The 21,708-nt window shown below is 42.4% G+C and overlaps 1 protein-coding gene across 1 annotated transcript in view; it reads left to right on the forward strand.

The window, feature by feature from the left end:
- RGS6 (regulator of G protein signaling 6) overlaps positions 1–21,708 on the forward strand; it is a 577,653-nt gene that overhangs the window by 59,909 nt on the left and 496,036 nt on the right. The window lies entirely within an intron of this gene.

Here is a 21,708-nt window from a genome sequence, read left to right on the forward strand (position 1 = left end):
CTCTCATCCACTGCGCCACCAGGGAAGCCCCCCAGCTTTTAAGTTTGTTTATCTTTTCTATTATTTATATAGTCTCTATTTCATTTACATCCATTCTGATCTTTGTTATTCCCTTTCTCCTAACTTTGGGCTTAGTTATTCTTTTTCTGTTTCCTTGAGGTGTAAAGTTAAGTTGTTTGTTTTAAATCTTTCTGGTTTTTTTAAAAAAATTTTTTTGGCTGCATTGGGCCTTTTTGCTGTGTGCAGGCTTTCTCTAGTTGTGGCGAGTGGGGGTTACTCTTCATTGTGGTGCGTGGGCTTCTCACTGCAGTGGCTTCTCTTGTTGCAGAACACGGGCTCTAGGCACGCAGGCTTCAGTAGTTGGGGCACATGGGCTCAATAGTTGTGGCTCACGGGCTCTGGAGTGCAGGCTCAGTAGTTGTGGTGCACGGGCTTTGTTGCTCCAGGCATGTAGGATCTTCCTGGACCAAGGCTCGAACCTGTGTCCCCTGCATTGGCAGGTAGATTCTTAACCACTGTGCCACCCAGGGAAGTCCCTCTAGTTTCTTTTCTTTTTTTTTTTTAACATCTTTATTGGAGTATAATTGCTTTACAATGGTGTGTGAGTTTCTGCTTTATAACAAAGTGAATCAGTTATACATATACATATATCCCCATATCTCTTCCCTCTTGCATCTCCCTCCCTCCCACCCTCCCTATCTCACCCCTCTAGATGGTCACAAAGCACCGAGCTGATCTCCCTGTGCTATGCGGCTGCTTCCCACTAGCTATCTATTTTACATTTGGTAGGGTATATATGGCCATGCCACTGTCTCACTTTGTCCCAGCTTACCCTTCCCCCTCCCCGTATCCTCAAGTCCATTCTCTAGTAGGTCTGTGTCTTTATCTCTGTCTTGCCCCTAGGTTCTTCATGACCATTTTTTCTTTTTTAAGATTCCATATATATGTGTTAGCATATGGTATTTGTTTTTCTCTTTCTAACTTACTTCGCTCTGTATGACAGACTCTAGGTCCATCCACCTCACTACAAACGACTCAATTTCATTTCTTTTTATGGCTGAGCCCTCTAGTTTCTTAATATAGATGTTTGTTTCTATAAACTTCCCTCTTAGAACTCCTTTTGCTACATCCCATAGGTTTTGATATGTTGTATTTCCATTTTTGTTTATTTCAAAGATTTTTTTAAAATCCCTTTTGATTTCTTCTGTGGCCCATTGGCCATTCAGAAGTGTGTTAATTTCCACATATCTGTGAATTTTCCACCTTTCCACCTGTTACTGATTTCTAGTTTCATACCTTTATTGTTGGAATAGATACTTGATATGATATTAATCTTCTTAAATTTCTTAAGACCTGTTTGTAGCCTAAGATATGATTTACATTTGAGAATATTCTCTAAGCACTTGAGAAGGATGTGTATTCTGCTGCTGCTGGCTAGAATGTATATGTACTTTAGGTCTATTTTATCCAATGTGTAGTTTAAGTTCAGTGTTTTGTTATTGGTTTTCTGTCTGTATGATCTATCCATTGTTGAAAGTGGAGTACTGAAGTCCCCTACTATTACTGTATTGTTGTCTATTACTCCCTTCAGATCTCTTAGTGTTTGCTTAATATATTCACGTGCTTGATGTTGGGTGCACATGCATTTACAATTATTATATACTCTTGATGAATTGATCCCTTTGTTATTATATAATGACCTTCTTTGTCTCTCATTATGATCTTTGACTTAAAGTCTATTTTGTCTAAGTGCAGCTACACCTGCTCCCTTCTGGTTTCCATTTTCATGGAATATCTTTTTCCATCCCTTCACTTTCAGCCTATGTGCATTCTTAAAGCTGACATGAGTCTCTGGTAGGCAGTATTTCGTTGGGTCTTCTTTTTTTTTTTTTAATCCATTTAGCTACTCTGTGTCTTTTGATTGGAGAATTTAATCCATTTACATTTAAAGCAATTATTGATAGGTAAGGACTTACTGTTGCCATCTTGTAATTGTTTTCTGGCTGTTTAGTAGTTCCTTTGTTCCTCTCTTGATTTCTTCCCTTGTGATTTAATGATTTTTCTTTAGTTTTATATTTAGATTTCTTTCTCTTTCTCTTTTGTGTGTCTGTAATAGTTTTTTGCCTTGAGGTTACCATAAGACTTACATAAAACATCTTACAGTTATAACAATCTGTTTTATGGTGGTAACTTCAATCACATACCCTTTTACTCTCTACCTTTTACTACCCACCCCACACGTTTTATGTTTTTGATGTTACAATTTACATCTTTTTACATTGTGTATCCATATCCAAATTATTGTACCTGTAGTTATTTTAAATCCCTTTTTTCTTTTAATTTTTATACTGGAATTAAGTGATTTACACATCACCTTTGTAGTATTAGAGTATTTTGAATTTGACTATATAACTTCTTTTACCAGGGAGTTATATACTTTCATATGTTTTTATGCTGTTAATTAACATCTTTTCATTTCTGCTTGAGAACTCTCTTTAGCATTTCTCTTAAGGTATTCCTAGTGGTGATAAACTCCTTCAGCTTTTGTTTGTCTGAGAAATCTTTATCCTTCATTCAAAAGGACAGCTTTGCTGGATAAAGTATACTTGTTTGGTAGTTTTTTTCTTTCTGCACCTTGACTATCTTATCCCACTCTCTCCTGGTCTGCAAGGTTTCTACTGAGAAATCCACTGATAGCCTTATGAGAGTTCCCTTTTATGTGATGAATCCTTTTCACTTGCTGCTTTCAAAATTCTCTCTTTGTCTCTGGTTTTTGGTGGTTATAGTGTGTTTCCATGAAGTCATTTTTGAGTTGAATCTGATTGGGGACCTAGGACATCATATACGTGGATGTCCTTATATCTCCCCAGATGGAGAAGTGTTCAGCCAGTATTAGAGGAACTACTTTTCTTGGCCACCTAAATTACTACCAGATGCCTACTAATTTAGATACAAAACTCCTTTTCCTGCCAATTAAGGTTTCCCAAACTATAATTTTAGTCTTCTATCACATGACTCCACAATACATACCCAATTCTCTGGGCAAACAGACCTGACCCAAACACAGCTTGTATTTTCTCTTTTCTTTGCTCAACCTGTTCTATCTACTTGGAATGTCTTCAGTTTCTCTGTCCCAACCACAAGTCTCCATCTGTCAGAATTATGGGCCTCCTTCAATCCTGTAATAAAACTCTATCTAAGGATCAATTCCTGATTTTTACAGACAAAAGTGACTTCTTTCCCCCTATTTGATTCTTACAGTATTTATATTATTTTCAAGTCAATTATAACCTACTTATTTGTAGTATAGTTTTTGTGGATGTCCTCTCCCTCCAGCTCCATTGGAAGGTCCTTGAGAAATGGGATCAAATTCATTTTTATATTCCCTGTAGGACTTACATGGTTTCTTAAACATAGTAATTTTCTATAAATAAATGATGGCATGCCTTAATCCTGTTCTTAGAGATCCCAACTCTGGAAGAAAGGAAACTGCGGTTTAGAGCTTTGTTACAGGTTGAATTGTGTCTCCCCCCATAACCATACCTTGAAGTCCCAACCCTCTTTGCCTCACATTGTGACCTTATTTGGAAATAGAGTCATTGTAGATATAATTAGTTAAGATGAGGTCATAGTGGAGTAAAGTGGGGCCCCTAATCCAGTACAACTGGTGTCCTTACAAAAAGGAATATTTGGACACAGACACACATAGAGAGAACACCATGTAAAGACTGGAGTTATGCTGCCACAGACCAAAGAGCTACGAGAAGTTAGGAGAATAGCCTCGAGCTGCTGCTTCCCTAGAGCATTCAGAAGAAACAGGAGCCTGCTGACACCTTGATCTCAGACTTCTAGCCTCCAGAGCTGTGAGACAGTACATTTCTGTCACTCAGTTTGTGGTACTGTTACGGCAGCCTCAGGAAACTGACACCAGCCTGGTGTTTTCACCATCCTCAGGACGAACAAGATGGGGTGTTTAACAGTGTTTTTCCTCCTGTTCTAGGTGGAACTGAGGGCTGAGGTGGGGTGGCCAGATAACAAAGTAGCCAGAGTCTTCTCGGTCATCTGCACCTCTCGTCCACAGCTCCAGCCTCAGAGCTCTGACATCCGTCTTAGCAGCTTTAGCACTGGCAACTCAGCAGGTCAAAACTGGATACACAGGGTTTCCCTTCCAAACCTCTTCCTCCTTCTTAATCTCACCTCAGTTACTGTTATTGTATTCCTTTCAGTCCCTCTGGTGAAAGCGTTCTGTGATCCTTCCCTTTCCTCATCCCCAATTTTTAAAACTCTGGATATCTGCCGTTTTTTGAAAAACAGATCTGGGAACATCAGACCCTCATTACTGCGTGGCGATAATTGGCCAGACTGAGGGGCTGCCCCTTAATGCAGAGAGTGTGTTCTTGGTCCTGCCTATTCCCATCACTCCCATCACCCCTCTTCCCCCCGCCCCGGGGAAGTCAGAGTCAGAAGTCAGGGGGAAGTCAGAGTCAGAAGTCAGGGCAAAGTCAGCTTGTTTTTGTAGGAAAGGTGGTGGGTTCCATGTTGGATATAAAGTGCTGAGGGGATAAATGGAAACATGGAGCAGTGATTGGAAATATGGCCTTGATCTTGACAAGAGAGGTGGTTGGGAATTGTCACGTACAGCTGGATAGAGTGCCACAGAAGAGCTCAGATCTCTGAGGGAGTGTGGATAGTGGATGATGCCCAAAGCAGAATCCAGAGGACTTAGGTCCTCAAGAACCAGGAGAGGGACAGGGATAAGCAAATGGAGTGGGAGGAGTAGGTGGAATGCCAGGATGGGTGTTGCATCAGAGGAGTCAAGAGGAAGAGCTGTTCGCAGTGGAAGGACTGGCCAGCGGTGTAGCATGCCACAGGAGGTGGAGAAGAATTCACCAGGGGCCACTGGACGTGGTGATCCCACCATCGCATTGTGTGGCCCCTGAGAGGGCTGTGTAGAGTGGGGTGAGTCAGTGGAGGCAGAAGGCTGGGGACCATTCTCATGAAGAGTTTGATACAGAAAGGAAAGAGAAGAGAAGACAGTAGCTTGAAATTTTTGTTTTGAGGTTGACTAATTCTTCAGTACCTAAATACCACGTGACTTTGCGTGTCAGGATGTCTCCTGATTTCCCCCCTCCCCACCACAGTGGGTGGAAAGAGGAACATCATCTAGATCTGGATTTCAGGATTCATTCTTTGGTCCGTTGCTTGTATCTGACTTGACGATGCCTTTGGCTCTGCCGGTGGCCTCTCCTGGCAACCTGTGAGGTGGGACACAAATGTGAGCAGTTGGGCGACTGCTCAAAGCCGTGTGGCTCCCCTACGTTTGGAACACGTACTAGTTCCCATCTCAGTCTCCACTCGGCGGGAAGAAATCAGTCCCTGACTTTGAAATTTCAGAGGTTATACATTTGCAGAATATGAAATCAGCATATCGATGATTTCTGTCTCACCTCACAGGATTCCTTTAAACTCTACTAGAGAATGGGTACACCAGGTTGTGAAAATTTAGTCTCTCCAGGGTTTTTTCTAGAAAAACGTAAGTATGCCCAAACCCCAAAGGAATGGAATATTTTATATCAGTACTTTCTGTGATAATAAACAAAAACAACACATACAACAACAAACAACAAGCCAGACAACTCTAGAGTTTCAGATGGAAATGATCTCATCAGTCTAAATCAAGGGCATATTCTAACTCTTATTTCCTTTCACACCTCCATCTGTGGCTTCTACAACATAATCAGCTTGGTCTCAAATGAGTTATGAAATGGATGTAAGAAGAGGTAACTTGGATTAATATTTTTCCCTCAGTGGAATTCACTTCCTCACTCTCATATTTAAACAGCTGTGTTATACTTAAATGGCCCTGAGCTCTGTTTCTCCAGAGCTCTTTAGAGATTTAGAAGTGTTATAGTACTCTTGCATGTTTTTATAGAACTTTAGTTGTTGAAATGTTTAGATAGCCATTAATCTCATTTGACCTCACAGCAGTCTGTGTGATAGGCAGTGCAAGTATGATCATTAAGCCCGTTATTGAAGATAAAGGAACTGAGATTCCCAGTGGTTAATTCACTAGCCCATGGTCACATAGGTTGTGAGCAGCAGATTCAAGACTGAAGGTCGTTTCCCAGCTCCAAATTCATTACTTTTTCTTTTTTTTTAAAAATTAATTAATTAATTTTTGGCTGCGTTGGGTCTTCGTTGCTGCGTGCAGGCTTTCTCTAGTTGCGGCGAGCCGGGGCTGCTCTTGGTTGTGGTGCGCGGGCTTCTCACTGCGGTGGCTTCTCTTTGTTGCGCAGCGCGAGCTCTAGGCGCGTGGGCTCAGTAGTTGTGGCTCGCAGGCTCTAGAGTGCAGGTTCAGTAGTTGTGATGCGTGGGCTTAGTTGCTCCACGCCATGTGGGATCTTCCCGGATCAGGGCTAGAACCTGTGTCCCCTGCATTGGCAGGCGGATTCTTAACCACTGTACCGCCAGGAAAGTCCCTCATTATTTTTTCCATTATGCTTTGGGTGGCATTTTTGACATTAGCATTTTCTTTCATTCTTAAGCACTTCAGCGTATAAGCTTTGTAAAACATCATGGTTTCTGGTAGTACATTGCTTGTGGAGGGCCAGGAGCAAGAAACCACAGACTTTAAATGACAGTTATTCTTATTGGAGGTTTGGCCTTTATTGAATGGAGGTCTTTTGTTAAGGGAAGGTATACATTGATACAAGAGGTTTGCCAGTCTTTTAAAAAATGGAAACTTCTGGGCTCCTTGGGGATGGCTAATGATAATGATTATGGAGGAGTTGGCAAATGTGAAGTACTTTATAAATCCTGGAGTAGTGGCAGTGGACTGTGTACTGGGGAGAGATTTTTGCATCTGATATTCTTTGGGCACTGCTGCTTTTGGCGCACTCTGGTTTTATAAATAAGCCTGTTTTGCTTCTCTTTTAGAAATGGTCTGTTGTCTAGCTTCATGATGGTTTTCTGTACGTGTGAACTTGTGCTTTAGTTAAATTAAACACGTGCTACCGCAAAACTGAATTTAGTAATGTTGCCAATATCTTAGCTCTCAATAGTCTTTAAATATTCTTAACCCTGGGAGCTGGTCCAAGCAATAGCTTATTCTTTTTCCTGTACCACTCAGCATATAAATCCTGAATTACTGCTGACCAAAGATAGGTAAAGTACAAATCAATGAGCGTTTTGTTTCTGTATGTTAGGGAATGAGATAGTGAGTGAAAGAAAACCGCTGGATGAGGGCTTAAAAATATTGTCAGTGTTCTATGGATTAATGGAGCTGAGGCTGCTATTTTATTCATTTGTTGACCACCATGTCTTTACACTGCACTGAAAGGGTTTTTTTTAACAGCTTTATTAAGGTATAATTCACATATCGGTGATTCACCCATTTATTTTTTAATTATATTCTTTTGTGGAGAACAAGTGGTTTACCTTATTTTTTTTAATTGAAGTAAAATTGGCTTGCAATATTAGTTTCAAGTGTACAACATAGTGATTCTATATTTTTGTACATTATGAAATGCTCACCATTGTATGCGGTTACTATCTTAAGCCATATAAGATTATTTCAATATTATTATTATTATTATTATTATTTATTGTGGCACGTGGGCCTCTCACTGTTGCGGCCTCTCCCGTTGCGGAGCACAGGCTCCGGACGCGCAGGCTCAGCGGCCATGGCTCGCGGGCCCAGCTGCTCTGCGGCATGTGGGATCTTCCCGGACCAGGGCACGAACCCGTGTCCCCTGCATCGGCAGGCGGACTCTCAACCACTGCACCACCAGGGAAGCCCTAACTGGAAGTTTTATACTTCTTAATCCCCTTCACCTATTTCACCTAGTCTTCCCCACCCGGCTCCCCTCTGGCAAACACCAGTTTTTTCTCTTTATCTATGAGTCTGTTGCTGTCTTGTTTTGTTTGTTCATTTGTTTTGTTTGTTTAGATTCCACATATAAGTGAAATCATATGATATTTTTGTTTGACTTATTTCACTTAGCATAATGCCCTCTAGGTCCAGCCAAGTTCTCACAAATGGCAATATTTCTTTCTCTTTTTTTATGGCTGAGTAATATTCCATTATATTTTGTGTATATATGTATATATGTATACATGTGTATATATACATATATATGTATATATATATACACACACACACACACACACACACACATATATATATATATATATTGATGGGCACTTAGGTTGCTTCCATACTTTGGCTGTTGTAAATAATGCTATAATGAATGTTGGGGTGCACATATCTTTCTGAATTAGTGTTTTCATTTTCTTTGGATAAATACCCAGAAGTAGAATTGCTGGATCATACGGTAGTTTTATTTTTAGGAAACTTCATGCTGTTTTCCACAGTGGCTGTGCCAGTTTACATTCCCAGAAACAGTGTACAAGGTTTCCCTTTTCTCCACATCCTTGCTAACATTTGTTATTTGTTGTCTTTTTGATAGTAGCCATCTGACAGGTGTGAGTTGTATCTCATTGGGGGTTTGATTTGCATTTCCTTGATGATTAGTGAGGTCGAGCATCTTTTCATGTGCCTCTTGGCCATCTGTATGTCTTCTTTGGAAAAATTTCTGTTCAGTTCCTCTATTTCTTAATCGGATTTTTTTTTTTTTAATATTGAGTTGTATGAGTTCTTTATGTAGTTTGGATATTAACCCCTTGTTTTGTAATAGGCATGGGGAGGGCGTGCAGCCATTAGCACGAGACCCATAGCACCAATGGTCAGCCTTGCAGTGGTCCTCACGGCAGAAAGTTCAGTGAGAGGCAGATCAGGGCCTTCTCCCCGGGGGCCTCCAGTCCCTCCAGCCTCGGGGCAGGCGGGTGAGCTGCGGGGCCCCGGGACAGGCTGTGGGCTGTGTCCTGCAGGGCTCCAGAGCTCTTACCAAGGCCTCCCATTGGCCAGGCCCAGGCCTTGAAGAAGCAGCGAACCTCTCCCACATCCCTTCCTCTGTGACCTAATGCCTGCAGCAGTCTGTGGGGGTCGCAGTCCGTGGAGGTCTCAGCAACTGGAGTATATGGACACTGCCATTAAGGTAACATCTTCAACCAGCTTCAGTCTCTCCTTTCAAGTTTCAAAAATTAGTCCAGCTTAGGTTAGTTGTCTCCCCCTAGGAGGTGGCCAGAGGTCGGGGTTAAGGTGTAAGGACACTGCACATCATTACTTCAGGTCCACCTCTGTGGCTGGGGCTATTCTCAAAGAAGGGCAGCTGTTGTGAGCTGGGAATTCACCTGATGGGTATTTGCTACAACGTTTATTCCTATTGATCCTATACAAATGGTTCTCTCCAGTTTAAATGAAAAGCCTGAGGGTCGGCTGGGTCCTGAGTGCCTGGCTCCCTCAGTAATGATGGCTGGCGAGGGTCTGGGGATCTGGCCCTGAGGGCGCCGCTAGCTGAGATCTGCCTCCTCAGCCAGGCCTGGGCACTGGTGGGAGGGCCCAGACTGGGTACTGGACGAACACTCCCAGGCCAGGGTATCCAGCTGCTCAGGGATCCCCTCCTCTTAGCCAGGGCCTAAACCTCAGAGGGTGAAAGTTGAGCCTTGGGACCTTGCCCTTTTTTTGTCAGAACAAAGAATAACATGTGTTTTGGTGGAGGGTTACAGGAACATTGTGACCAACACGTGACCTGACCTCAAGAACAAAGGATCTGACACCAAGAAGTTTGCAACAACTAACCACGCCCCTCCCTCACCTTCCCTATAAAAGGGCTTTGCTGATAGCTTTTGGGGAGTTCGGGGGGTTTTAAGGCATGAGCCACCCACATCCTTGCATAACCCTGCAATCAACCTTTCTCTGCTTCAAACTCTGACGTTTTGGTATTGTTTGACCTCACTGTGTGTCGGGCACATGGACTTGCGTTAGGTAACAGTTGGACATATCATTTGCATATATCTTCTCCCATTCAGTAGGTTGTCTTTTCGTTTTGTTGATGGTTTCCTTCACTGTGCAAAAGCTTTTTTAGTTTTATGTAGTCCCATTTGTTTATTTTTGCATTTGTTTCCCTTGTCTGAGGATTCAGATCCAAAAAATATTGCTAAGACCAATGTCAAAGAGCACACTGCCTATGTTTTCTTCTAGGAGTTTTATGGTTTCAGATCTTACATATAAGTCTTTAATCCATTTTGAGTTTATTTTTGTATATGGGGTAGGAAAGTGATCTAATTTCATTCTTTTGCATGTAGCTGTCCAGTTTTCCCACCACCATTTATTTAAGGGGCTGTCTTTTCCATTGTGTAGTCTTGCCTCCTTTGTCATAGATTAATTGACCATGTAAGTGTGGGTTTATTTCTTGGATTTCTGTTCTGTTCCACTGATCTGTGTGTCTCTTTTTGTGCCAGTACCATACTGTTTTGATTACTGTAGCTTTGTAGTATAGTTTGAAGCCAGGGAGCATGATACCTCCATCTTTGCTCTTCTTTCTCAAGTTTGCTTTTGCTATGCAGGGTCTGTTGTGGTTCCATACAAATTTTAGGATTATTTTTTCTGGTTCTGTGAAAAATGCCATGGATATTTTGATAAGAATTGCATTGAATCTGTAGATTGCTTTGGGTAGTATGGACATTTTAACAATATTAATTCTTCCAATTCATGAGCATGGTGTAGCTTTTCATTTATACGTGTCATCTTTAATTTCTTTCCTCTATGTCTTACAGTTTTCAGAGTATAGGTGTTTCACCTTCCTGGTTAAATTTATTCCTAGGCATTTTATTCCTAGGCATTTCCTTTTGATGCATTTGTAACATGGGTTTTGTGAACTACACATCCTTGTTTTTTACCAAATTTTCACGGAAGTGTTCACTCTTTTCGTATTCATTTGTTAAGTGCCCTCCCACCCAAATTCACACCCATTCACATGTTTAACACCCTGGCAGCAAAGTGTTATCAGCAGAACATAAATAAGAACTCACAGGGTTAGGAAAATGTTGAGCCATGTTCAAATTTTCCTGACTCCAAAACTCAACCATTAAATTTATTCTAGGCATTTCCTTTTGATGCAATTGTAAATGAGGTGGTTTTTAAAATTTCTCTTTCTGATAGTTCATTATGAATGTGTAGAAATGCTACAGATTTCTGTATATTAATTTTGTATCCTGCAACTTTACTGAACAATTTACCCATTTAAAGTATACAATTTAATGATTTGGGGTATATTACGTTATTACTCTTTGAAAATTGTGGTAAAATGTATATAACATAAAATTTGCCTTTTTAACTTTTTAATGTACAATTCGGTGGCATTAATCCATTACCTTCATAATTTCGTGCAACCTTCACCACTATTTTCAAAAGTTTTTCATCACCCCAAACAGAAACTCTCATTAAACAATAACTCCACCTGAAAGGATTTCTGACTATGCTTTGGTAACTACCTTCAGCTGTATGTAAGGCTTTTGAGGCAGATTTTGTTTAGTTTCTTCTTTTAGAGGAAGTTTATTCTTTTAGGGGAAGGTCCATGTAGTCATGACACAGGCTGGTTCCCCTCAGGAAGCAGCCTCTGTGATGAGTGTGTAGGACATTGTTAGGGAATCTCTCAGGGTCGGCACTTGGGGGGAGGGGGAGGAGGCAGAATTGGACAGAAGGAGAAGATGGGCTTCACTGCAGTCATGAGGCCTCCTACCCAGTGGGAATTCTGGAACTGGGATTTTCTGAGGTAGGGCAACAAGGATGGGTCTTTTTTTTTTTTTTTTGGCTGTGCTACGCAGCATGTGGGATTTTAGTTCCCTGACCAGGGATAGAACCCGTGCCCCCTGCAGTGGAAGCACAGAGTCTTAAGTACTGGACTGCCAGGGAAGTCCCAAGGATGGGTCTTTGTATCTTCATATCCTCCAGTCGTGGGAGGCAGCAGGCCCAAGAAGAGACGTGAGCTTAAATTAGTTAACTCTTATCAACCAAGGGCAATTTGAGAGAGGGCTGACAGCCGAGGGCTGTGAGCCAGCAGCATTCCCAGCAGCTGGGGGATGGAATCTTTGGTCAGTGGTTCCAAACGTTGCTGCCCACTGAATCACCTGGGCATCCTCAAAAATGCTATGCCTGCTTAAACCGGTGTGGGGTGAGAAGCGGGTGTCAGGAGTTTGAAATGAACAGCGGTTTGGGAATGCCGGCTCTTAGTCCTGAAGAGGCGTAAGCATAGTCTGCACTGCTGTGGGAAATGGCTGAGCTTTGGAGTCAGGAAAATTTGAACATGGCTCAACATTTTCCTAACCCTGTGAGTTCTTATTTGTGTTCTGCTGATAACACTTTGCTGCCAGGGTGTTAAACATGTGAATGGGTGTGCATTTGGGTGGGAGGGCACTTAACAAATGAATACGAAAAGAGTGAACACTTCCGTGAAAATTTGGTAAAAAACAAGGATGTGTAATTCACAAAGAAGAAGTTTAAATGATCTTTAAACATTTTAAAGTGTATTGTCTTAATATATTATCATTCATGTCTGAAGAAATGAAAATTAAGACTGTATGTGCTTATAGTACTCAGTAATGGTGAAGGTGGTGGCCTGAGACATTTCTGTACTCTTGGTGTGGGTATACATTGGCATAACATTTATGGTGGGACATGCAGCAATATGCATAGAAGTTCTTTAAAACTGAATGTCTTGGGCTTCCCTGGTGGCACACTGGTTAAGAATCTGCCTGTCAGTGCAGAGGACATGGGTTTGAGCCCTGGTCTGGGAAGATCCCACATGCTGTGGAGCAACTAAGCCCCTGCGCCACAACTACTGAGCCTGCGCTCTAGAGCCCGCGAGCCACAACTACTGAGCCCACATGCCACAACTACTGAAGCCTGCGCGCCTAGAGCCTGTGCTTTGCAACAAGAGAAGCCACCTCAATGAGAAGCCTGTGCACCGCAACGAAGAGTAGCCCCCGCTCGCCGCAACTAGAGAAAGCCCTCGCTCAGCAACGAAGACCCAACACAGCCGAAAATAAATAAATAAAAATTAAAAAAAAAAAACTGTCTTTTGACATAACCAACCTAACTCTGGAAGTTTATCCTGACGAAGTAACCAGTAAGTGTGCAAAGACGTGTGCACAAAGGTATCAATGCTGAGGCTTGTTGACAATGATGGAAAATTGGGAGCAGCATAAATGCTCATCAGTAGGGACTGGTTAAATAAGTTATGGTACATACCTATTCTGGAACTATATAGTCATTAAAAATACTGTAGGTGTACACGTGTTCACGGAGGAAGGTAGCTACCATGTACTTTTAAGTGAGAGAAGCACTTAAAACAGCATGAGCCTATTTTTGCATTAAAATCATATTTGCATTGAATATGCCTGTAAGAAGAATACTAGATGTTAACAGTAAAGTGTTTTTCCCTCTGAGTAAAAGAAGTACAGGTGAATTTTACTCTCCCTCATACCTCTCCATAATATTTAGACTTTAGAATGCATTACCCATAAGTGAATTTAATATTTGTGTGTTAATTTTATATTCATGAAAAACATGGAGCCGTTTCCAAAAATGACATATTTCCAAAATTACACACACATATACATACATGCATATATATACATACATATATGTGTGTGTGGTATATGTGTATCTCTCTACCTATCTATCCAGCAGTCTACAAGGGTATAGTCTATAATCCAGTTAGTGGTTATCCCTAGAATTTAAGGTTATGGGTGAATTTTACTTTCTTTCTTATGCTTATTTACAGATTTTTATAAAAAGATTTTATCACTTATAATAAGAAATGAAAAATTAGCTTTCATACTCCAGTGTGCTTGCCTAACCTAGTTTTCCACCTACTCTTTAAACTGTGCTTTGCATCTGTTTCACGTGGAGGTCCTTTGGTTAGCATTTCTTTCTCCATCTCCATCTTTCTTCTTGCCTTATTTAAATAATCACTATTATGTGTTGAAGAGTTGTGTGCTTTATCAAATTAGAGGCATTTATTCTGACTTTGACATTTGTTATCAAACAGTGTATTTTTGCTTTATTCATCTGTCATTTTTGCCCCTTAAGTTTGACCTTTACATGAGACATTTCCAAGCATAGCGTTTGTCATCTACCATTATGCTTTTGATTCAGCTATTAAATGGTAATGTGTCCTCCAGAAACACTGATATTAAATTAAGTCATTCCATAGTTGCTCTTAGGAAGAGCTTTGGGGTTATTGAATTTACCAGGCAGGTAGGATATGCAAAAAGAGAAATGCGTGGGAAGCTTCCGGCAGGCCGAGGCTCTTCCATGTGTCTGACAAATCTCATTCATCCCTTTAGGGCCCTAAATTACATACACATCACCTCCTCTGTCACACCAACTTGACTCCTCAGGGTAAGCTGGTGATAACTTCTCCCATGTGTTTTTTATGGCCCTTATTAAATTTTATTGTAAGTAGTTGTTGATGGCTATCATTCCATTAGACTTCCAGGTAGGAAACGTGGTAGCCATCCACCAAGATGGGCCCCAGTGATCCTCACCTCCTGGTATTCACGCCTTTGAAAATAGATTACTACAGAAGTGATGGTTTTTCATGTCCAAGATTAGGTTATAAGTGACTGAGGTTTCCATGTTGGGCTCTTTCTCTTGGACCACTCATTCTATGGAAAGCCAGCTGCTGGGCTGGGAAAATAGGCAACGCATGGAGAGAGACTCAGTCACGTGGCAGCAGCTAATAAAAAACGGGCGGCTGGCAACAACCATGTGAGTGAGTTTAGAAGCAGATCTTCCCCTTGTTGGGCCTTCAGCTGTTACAGGCTCTGCCCATCAGCTTGATTGCAACTCACGGGAGACCCTGAGCTGAAACCAATCCGTCTAAATTTAGGCTCCCAATTTCTGACCCTCAGAAAGCATGTGAGACAATAGACGCATATTGTCTTCATCAGGATGGCTTATGACACAGCAATAGGTAACTAATAAGATTTTGGTAGTAGAAGTGGGGTGCTGATGTAACGAAACACTAAAATGTGGTAGTGGCCTTGCATTTTGGCAGTGTGCAGTGGAAAAAGCTGTAAGGACTTTGAGGAACAGGTTAATAAAAGCTTAACGCACCTTGAATACACTGTCTACAGAAGTTTGGACTTTCAGGAGGCTGCCAGTGAAGGCTTACAGGAAAATAATACTGGGAACTGGGAAAGGGAGAGTCTGTTACGTGGTGGCATAATATTTAGCCATACTGGTGCCTGCAGTAATGTGGAAAATAAAAAATGTACCTAATGAACTAGGTGATACAGTTAAGGAGATTTCTAACCGAGGTGTTGAAAGTGCCTTCTGTTTTTTTCCTGTTGCTTATAGTAAAATTGCAGGAGGAGAGAAGCTGAGGGCAGAAGCAGTCAGCACAAAAGAGCCAGGACTAGCTGTCTTGGAAGATTTGCAGCAAGAAATGGCTTCTAAGCAAAGATCAAATCGGGGCCCCTTTTAGGAAAACAAGCTCCAAACGTGAAGCCACGGGTGTGACTGTAAAATCTTAAGATCTCACAAAATCATAGATGGTGTCTCAGAGTACCAAGCAGCCAGCCAAAAAGCCCTCGGAAGAGATTAAGGGTTTGTCTTCACAGATCCACTTGATCAAACAAGAGCGCTTCTTGGAGGCTCAAGGACATGGTACCCCAGCAAAAGCCCAGGGTGAGGAAGGACCAAATGCACAGGGGTTGGTGGGTGGGGCTTTGGTCTAATGGAATGAATCCTAAAAGGAGTCACAGAAGACCTTCAGAGTTCCTAAGAGTCGTACTTGGAGTGGCGCCATCAGCTTGAAATGAAAGGAACATAGAACAAAATGAAGAGAGGTCTTTGGACCCCCAGGCATCAACAAGTAGGAGGCAAGCTGTGGAAACTACGCCTCTGCAAAGGTGTTTTACCCTTCATGAAAACGGAAAGATGATGGAGAGGCCAAAACCAGGAGCCTGCAGGGTGGCATTAGGGTCACAGAGAACTATTCTCAGACCTCACCTCTAGACCAAATCAAGGAACATCTGCTCGGCAGGATTTTGGAATTGCTGCCCCTACGTGCTCCTCATCACCCCGTTTGCGAGCAGGAGTGTTTATAGCAGTTATCCTCTGCTTGTCCCACCATTGCGTGTTGAGTGTGTGTCACTTGAGTGACAGGTGTCTACAGATTGAGAGGAGCCATACATCAGAGACTATACCGAAGAAGTCTCATCTGTACTTAGACATGATCTAGATGACAAACGTCTAGACGTGGAACGGATGCTGTGATGGGATGAGACTTTTAGGGGCCGTGGGAGGGGTTAGTGTATGTTGCGTGTAGGAGGGATTTGAATCATTGGGAGCCAGAGGGTAGGCTGTGGTAGGCACCCTCCAAGACAGCCCACCATGACCCCTGACTCTTGGCATCCCCTCCTCTTCCCACATTGTACTAGAGTTGGTCTTTGTGACCAGCAGTGGAAGTGATGGTATGTCACTTGGAGATTAGTGTATTAGAGACTGAGGCTTCCTTCCATCTGGGGCATGTTCTTGATCTCTTACTCTCTTGGATGACTTGCCGTGGGGGAACGCCAGCTGCCATATGTTGAGGATGTGCAGGCAACCACGTGGAGAGCCCTGCACAGGGAAGAACCTCCAGCCTGTAGCTGCATGCGAGAGCTTTCTTAGGAGCGTACCTCTAGCTCTAGTCAAGGCTTCAGATGAAGGAGCCCCAGCTGACACCTTGACTACAGCCTCATGGGACATTGCATAGAAAAGAATTCACATAGCAGGCCTGAAACTGCCATCCGTAGAAAGTCCTGCTTGCAAGATTGGCTCTTGGCTGGCATCTGGGAGCTTGGATTTAGGGAGGGTTCTCACCACTCTCTAACTGATGGTGAGAGTGGTTGACTGTCCCTAAACTGTGCAAGCAGTATTTTTATCCTGAACACCTGCTTCTATCTGGAAGTCTGGAATTTTGGTATGTGCTAGACAGAGGGTGGGTATGTGAACAGCCACCAATAAAAACCTCGGGCACTGAGTCTCTGATGAGCTTCCCTGGTAGAGAACATTTCACAAATTGTAGTCACAATACGATGCTGGGGAGTTAAACCTGTCCTGTGTGACTTGGTAGGGAGAGGACTCTGAGCAGCTCGTGCCTGGTTTCCTGCGGACTTCACTCCAGGCACCCGTTGCTGATTTTGCTGTAATGAATCAGAGCTATAAATAATATCACATGTGAGTCCTGTGCCTCATTCCAGCGGTCACTGACCCTGGGGGACCCCAACACAGAGACCCTGAGCCAGAGCCACCTCCTCTGAAACTGTGAGATAACAATTGTTTTGTTATTTTAAGCCACTGAGTTTTAGAGTGGTTTTAATCCTCACAGCCGTAGATAAACTAATACCGGAAGCCAGTCATTTCTCTCTCCCCAGCATTTAGCTTAGTGCCTGGAACATAGGTGTTAGAGAAATATTTGTTGAGTGAATTGATATTTCTACCTTTGAAGAATTTTACAGCCCATCTGGCTGCTTTGCGGGAAACCGCGATCCTGGGTTGGTATAAGGAAGCAGGCTTCCTTTCCTGTTCCTTTGTCTGGAAGAACCAGTCCCAGAGGCAGCCGCCTGCCTTACAGTTGTCACTTCTGCCATCTTCCTTTCTGGATGACGTCCACATGTACGAGAAGTAGTGTGTAGCCGTCAGACCATGCTTCGTCTCTGTTCCTCACTTCTTAGTTCACCTGATTTTTTTTCTCTCTCCTATGCCTTGGTGATGATAACTATTCTTACCATTGAAATAAAACCTTCCTTCTGAAAAATTAATTAACAAATGTTTCAGGGCCTTATAAGATACTAACATTTCTCTACTGAGCCTCGCCTGTTTATCATATTATTGCCTCCATAGAAGTTGAGACAAATGAACTTTTCTTGTTTCATATTGTCCCCTCCTCTGCACAGTATCTCAAAATAGACTTATATACGAAGATAGAAACCATAGCTTTGATGTGGGAGAAAAACCTAAAATATATACTAGAAGTAGACTTCCTTGAGGAGTTATTTACAGTTTCTTAGAGAAGTATTTTAATCAAAGGGTGTGTCTGTTCTCGTGTGTGGGTATGTGTGCGTGCACACACACGCACACACGCACACAACCGTATTGATTCCTGTGGTCATTATCAGAACGGTTCCCTCTCTTCAAATCTCCTTCAGTCTTAGCAGATGACCTTGATTCCTGTTTTCCTGATAATTTCAAGATGATCTAATAGGACCTCTCTCATGTGATCTCCTTTCCACCTAATTAGAAAACTTTCCTCCTCTTTTATCAAAAACTCATCTATCCTTCTTTCAAAAGGTCCCCTCTCCAGCCCGTCCTCCCTCTTCTTGAACACGTCATCTGTTTTTCTGCTTTTCATGCCTGCATTTCTTCCTCTTTCTACCAGTTTCTATAAGGATGCTCAGGTTTCTCCAACACTAAATAGAACAGCCATCCTTTTCCTTAGACTTGCTTTCACTCGGAGCTGGACTTCTGTGCGTTTCCTTTACTCTCCTGCCACGCTTACGATCAGTCCCTTGTGCTGGCAGCCTTCAACTTCCTCATCACCCATCCCCTGCTTCCCACTTAAAACACTTTCCACTCTGAGATGCCCCTTCCACTCCGAAATGCCCTCCAAGGTATTTTAGTGACCAAGTCTGTTAACCCTCCACCCCGCCACCCCACGCAGATGGTTGACCTTTCTAAAGTTTTTTTTTTATTGCTTTACAGTTGTCAGCTTCTGCCGTCTTCCTTTTTGGATGAGGTCCATGTGTATAAGACTTAGTGTGTGGCCATCAGGTTTTACCTCCACCTTTTTTGTCTCGGAGGCAGTTTTGTGAGTGGTAAAGAGCTTGGACCACAATTTGAATTGTGACTCAACCACTTACCAGCTGTGTGACTTTGGGCAGGTTTGTGAACCTGGGAATGTCTCATTTACCCTCATCTGTAAATTGAGGATAAAAGTAATACCCACATGGCTGTATCGTTGTGAAGACTAAATGAGTTAGTACGTGGGAAATACTTAACAGTGCCTGGCATAGGGTTAGCAAACAAGAAACTTTAGCCTTTATTGCCAGTCGAGTCCCTTGTCGAGTAAGCGAGGTTAATCATCAAATAGCTCCTGTAAAGTGAAGCGTGGATACGTTCTTCAGTAAGATGAATCATGTATTAAAGACTCTGTTTTACCAGTTTAAATGGCCAGGAGCCAAGAACACGGCAATCTCAACATGTGGGAGTTTATAGGGATAGTGTGTAATCTTGCACATTTAAAAGGTGAGTCGGAGCCCTTTTGTAGGCAGATTCCTACGGCGACAAATGAGGGGAGAATTAAAGCCTTCTTAGAAGAACTTTGTCATTGGTTTTGTGAACAGCATACTTAATTTACCCACACTTGATGAGGGCAGGGACGTGGCTGTTTCAGGTCACCGTTTGTATACCAGTCCTGCACTCGGCCATGGAAGGCACTCAGTAAATACTTGTGAACTAAATACACATTTGTGAACAAACATGTCTATGCTTTGTTGATTGTAAGTTGTACACATAATGCAGGCTTTGTGTGATGAACTGATGATGGACAAGGGAACTCTTGTCCACAGAGTGGGATGGGTCTTGCAGGCTTTTCTTCTGATTTTTATTGGACTTGAGGGTGAGCAGCTTCAGAAACCATGCAGGCAATGTTTGCTACTTGGACATGCCTCCCTCTAAGCCGATCAGGCTCTGATTCCTCTGCCATTCCCTCGTGGTGCCCTGCCCTTATCGTAGCTGCTGGATCTGATCTCACTGTGAAAATAGTGTTTCCTTTCTACTGACCCATGGGGTTCAGCATTTGATTAACAAGTTTCCAAGTTCTGAGCCAAACATCTGGGTAAATCCACCCGGATGCTGCGAGAATCTGCGGTAATTTACAACCACTGCATGAGCCCTGTGTTGAATGGCACGCTCTTTGTAAGGGTGTGGTGTCATTTTTAATGCTGGTTCCAACATCGCTCCTAGCTGTGCAGTGTGTTGACTCCCATACTAGATGACACTGACAGTCAGGAGAGGAGTGACTTTAGTTGCCGCTGCTGAATTAAAGAAAAATCAGATTTACAGTATAAATGGATTTTGCTCTCTTCAAACTAGTGACCTTGGGATAGATGTAATCCTTCGATGCTTCCATCGATGTTGCTATGGCCCCAAACATTTCTGGAATCCTTTTTTTAAGTTGTCTTCTGAGCCTATGGCATATTCTTGGGAATATTTTCAAGTCTGACAAATATTCATTCTTTGTAGGAGGCTTTGATTTTTGGAAAAGGGAAAGAATCACTGGCATTGAGTCCAGCAGCTGAGGTGGGTGATGGGACCAGGGAGCACTGGTCCTGTCCAAGGCAACGTAGGATTTTAGACGTCTTTTCATTGTGTCATAAGACTGGTATGATTTTTGTTCTGAACAGTGTTTCTTTTAAAAATAATGTTTCAAATTATGAACATATCAAGCCTGTAGAACACTATGGGACTCTGTATGACAGACAGGTGTATTTCCAGCACTGATGTTTAAATGGATGCTAACTTTTGTTTTTCCCCAAGCGAATTAGTTTGTGTAATGAAGACTATGGTGTGAGCTTAGGCTTAAACGATGCAGGTTAAACATTAACCAGCTCAGGGCTTCCCTGGTGGCGCAGTGGTTGAGAGTCTGCCTGCCGATGCAGGGGACACGGGTTCGTGCCCCGGTCCGGGAAGATCCCACATGCCGCAGAGCGGCTGGGCCCGTGAGCCATGGCCGCTGAGCCTGCGCGTCCGGAGCCTGTGCTCCGCAACGGGAGAGGCCACAACAGTGAGAGGCCCGCGTAACGCAAAAAAAAAAAAAAAACATTAACCAGCTCAGACCACAAACCAGATGTGAAGATGATCCCAGCTGTGCCTGGGTCAGTGTTGCACTGGAAGAAAGGAATCCAGGTGACTGAGTTTGCCTTCTCTGGCTCAGCAGGGAGTTTTTTTTTTTTTTTTTAAGACTTGTATGCCTCCCGAACAAGCTGGGCATAAATTTAATTCTTCATTAAAATACGGGCAAAAAACTCAATTTTTACCTAATTTCCAAATTATATAGAAAATTTTAGATATTCATATTTGTGATCGGATGCTATTTGCTATTTGTTGGCATGTGTTCTTTCTTCTTTCTCCAAAAAAATACATTTTAGGTATTCCTAAAACCCTACCCTGCCCCATGCCCATCTGCACCCACCCTCCCTCTGTAGGCACACCTCTGCCAATCCCAGGTGTGTCTAGGCCTTTTGGAGGGAGTGTTTTAAAATGGACATGAATTGTATTATACTGTATGTTTCCCTCCGGCGTGGTTTTGGAGATTTATCCATGTCGATTTGTTTAACTGCTCTGTAGTATTTCACCTTCAGAATTGTCTTGGCCGTACCAGGCTCTTTACGCTTTAAAATATGTTTCAGGAATGTGCAGCCCTGTTTTGCTTTGTTGGAATTACTCAGACGTTTTACAGATACATTATGAAAATTTGTCTTCTTGTGATAATGGGTCTTCTCACCCACACACATGTTATACTGTGTTTATTTAGTTCTTTTTTAATGTCCTTCAATAGAATTTCCCAATTTTTGATATACTTTTCTTACCTATCTTTATTGAGGGAATTCTTAAGTATCCCATACCCTGTATTTCTGTTGCTTTTTTTTTTTTTAACTGCACCAGAGGCGTATCCTAGCTTTATTAAAGAGTCCGTGCCGCAGTCAGTATAAAAACACAAAAACTCCCATCAGTTTAATAATAATAAAAAAACC

Source organism: Aethalodelphis obliquidens, unplaced genomic scaffold, assembly GCF_003676395.1.
Source record: "Aethalodelphis obliquidens isolate GAN/ISIS:26980383/991018 unplaced genomic scaffold, ASM367639v1 scaffold10, whole genome shotgun sequence".
NCBI lineage: Eukaryota > Metazoa > Chordata > Mammalia > Artiodactyla > Delphinidae > Aethalodelphis > Aethalodelphis obliquidens.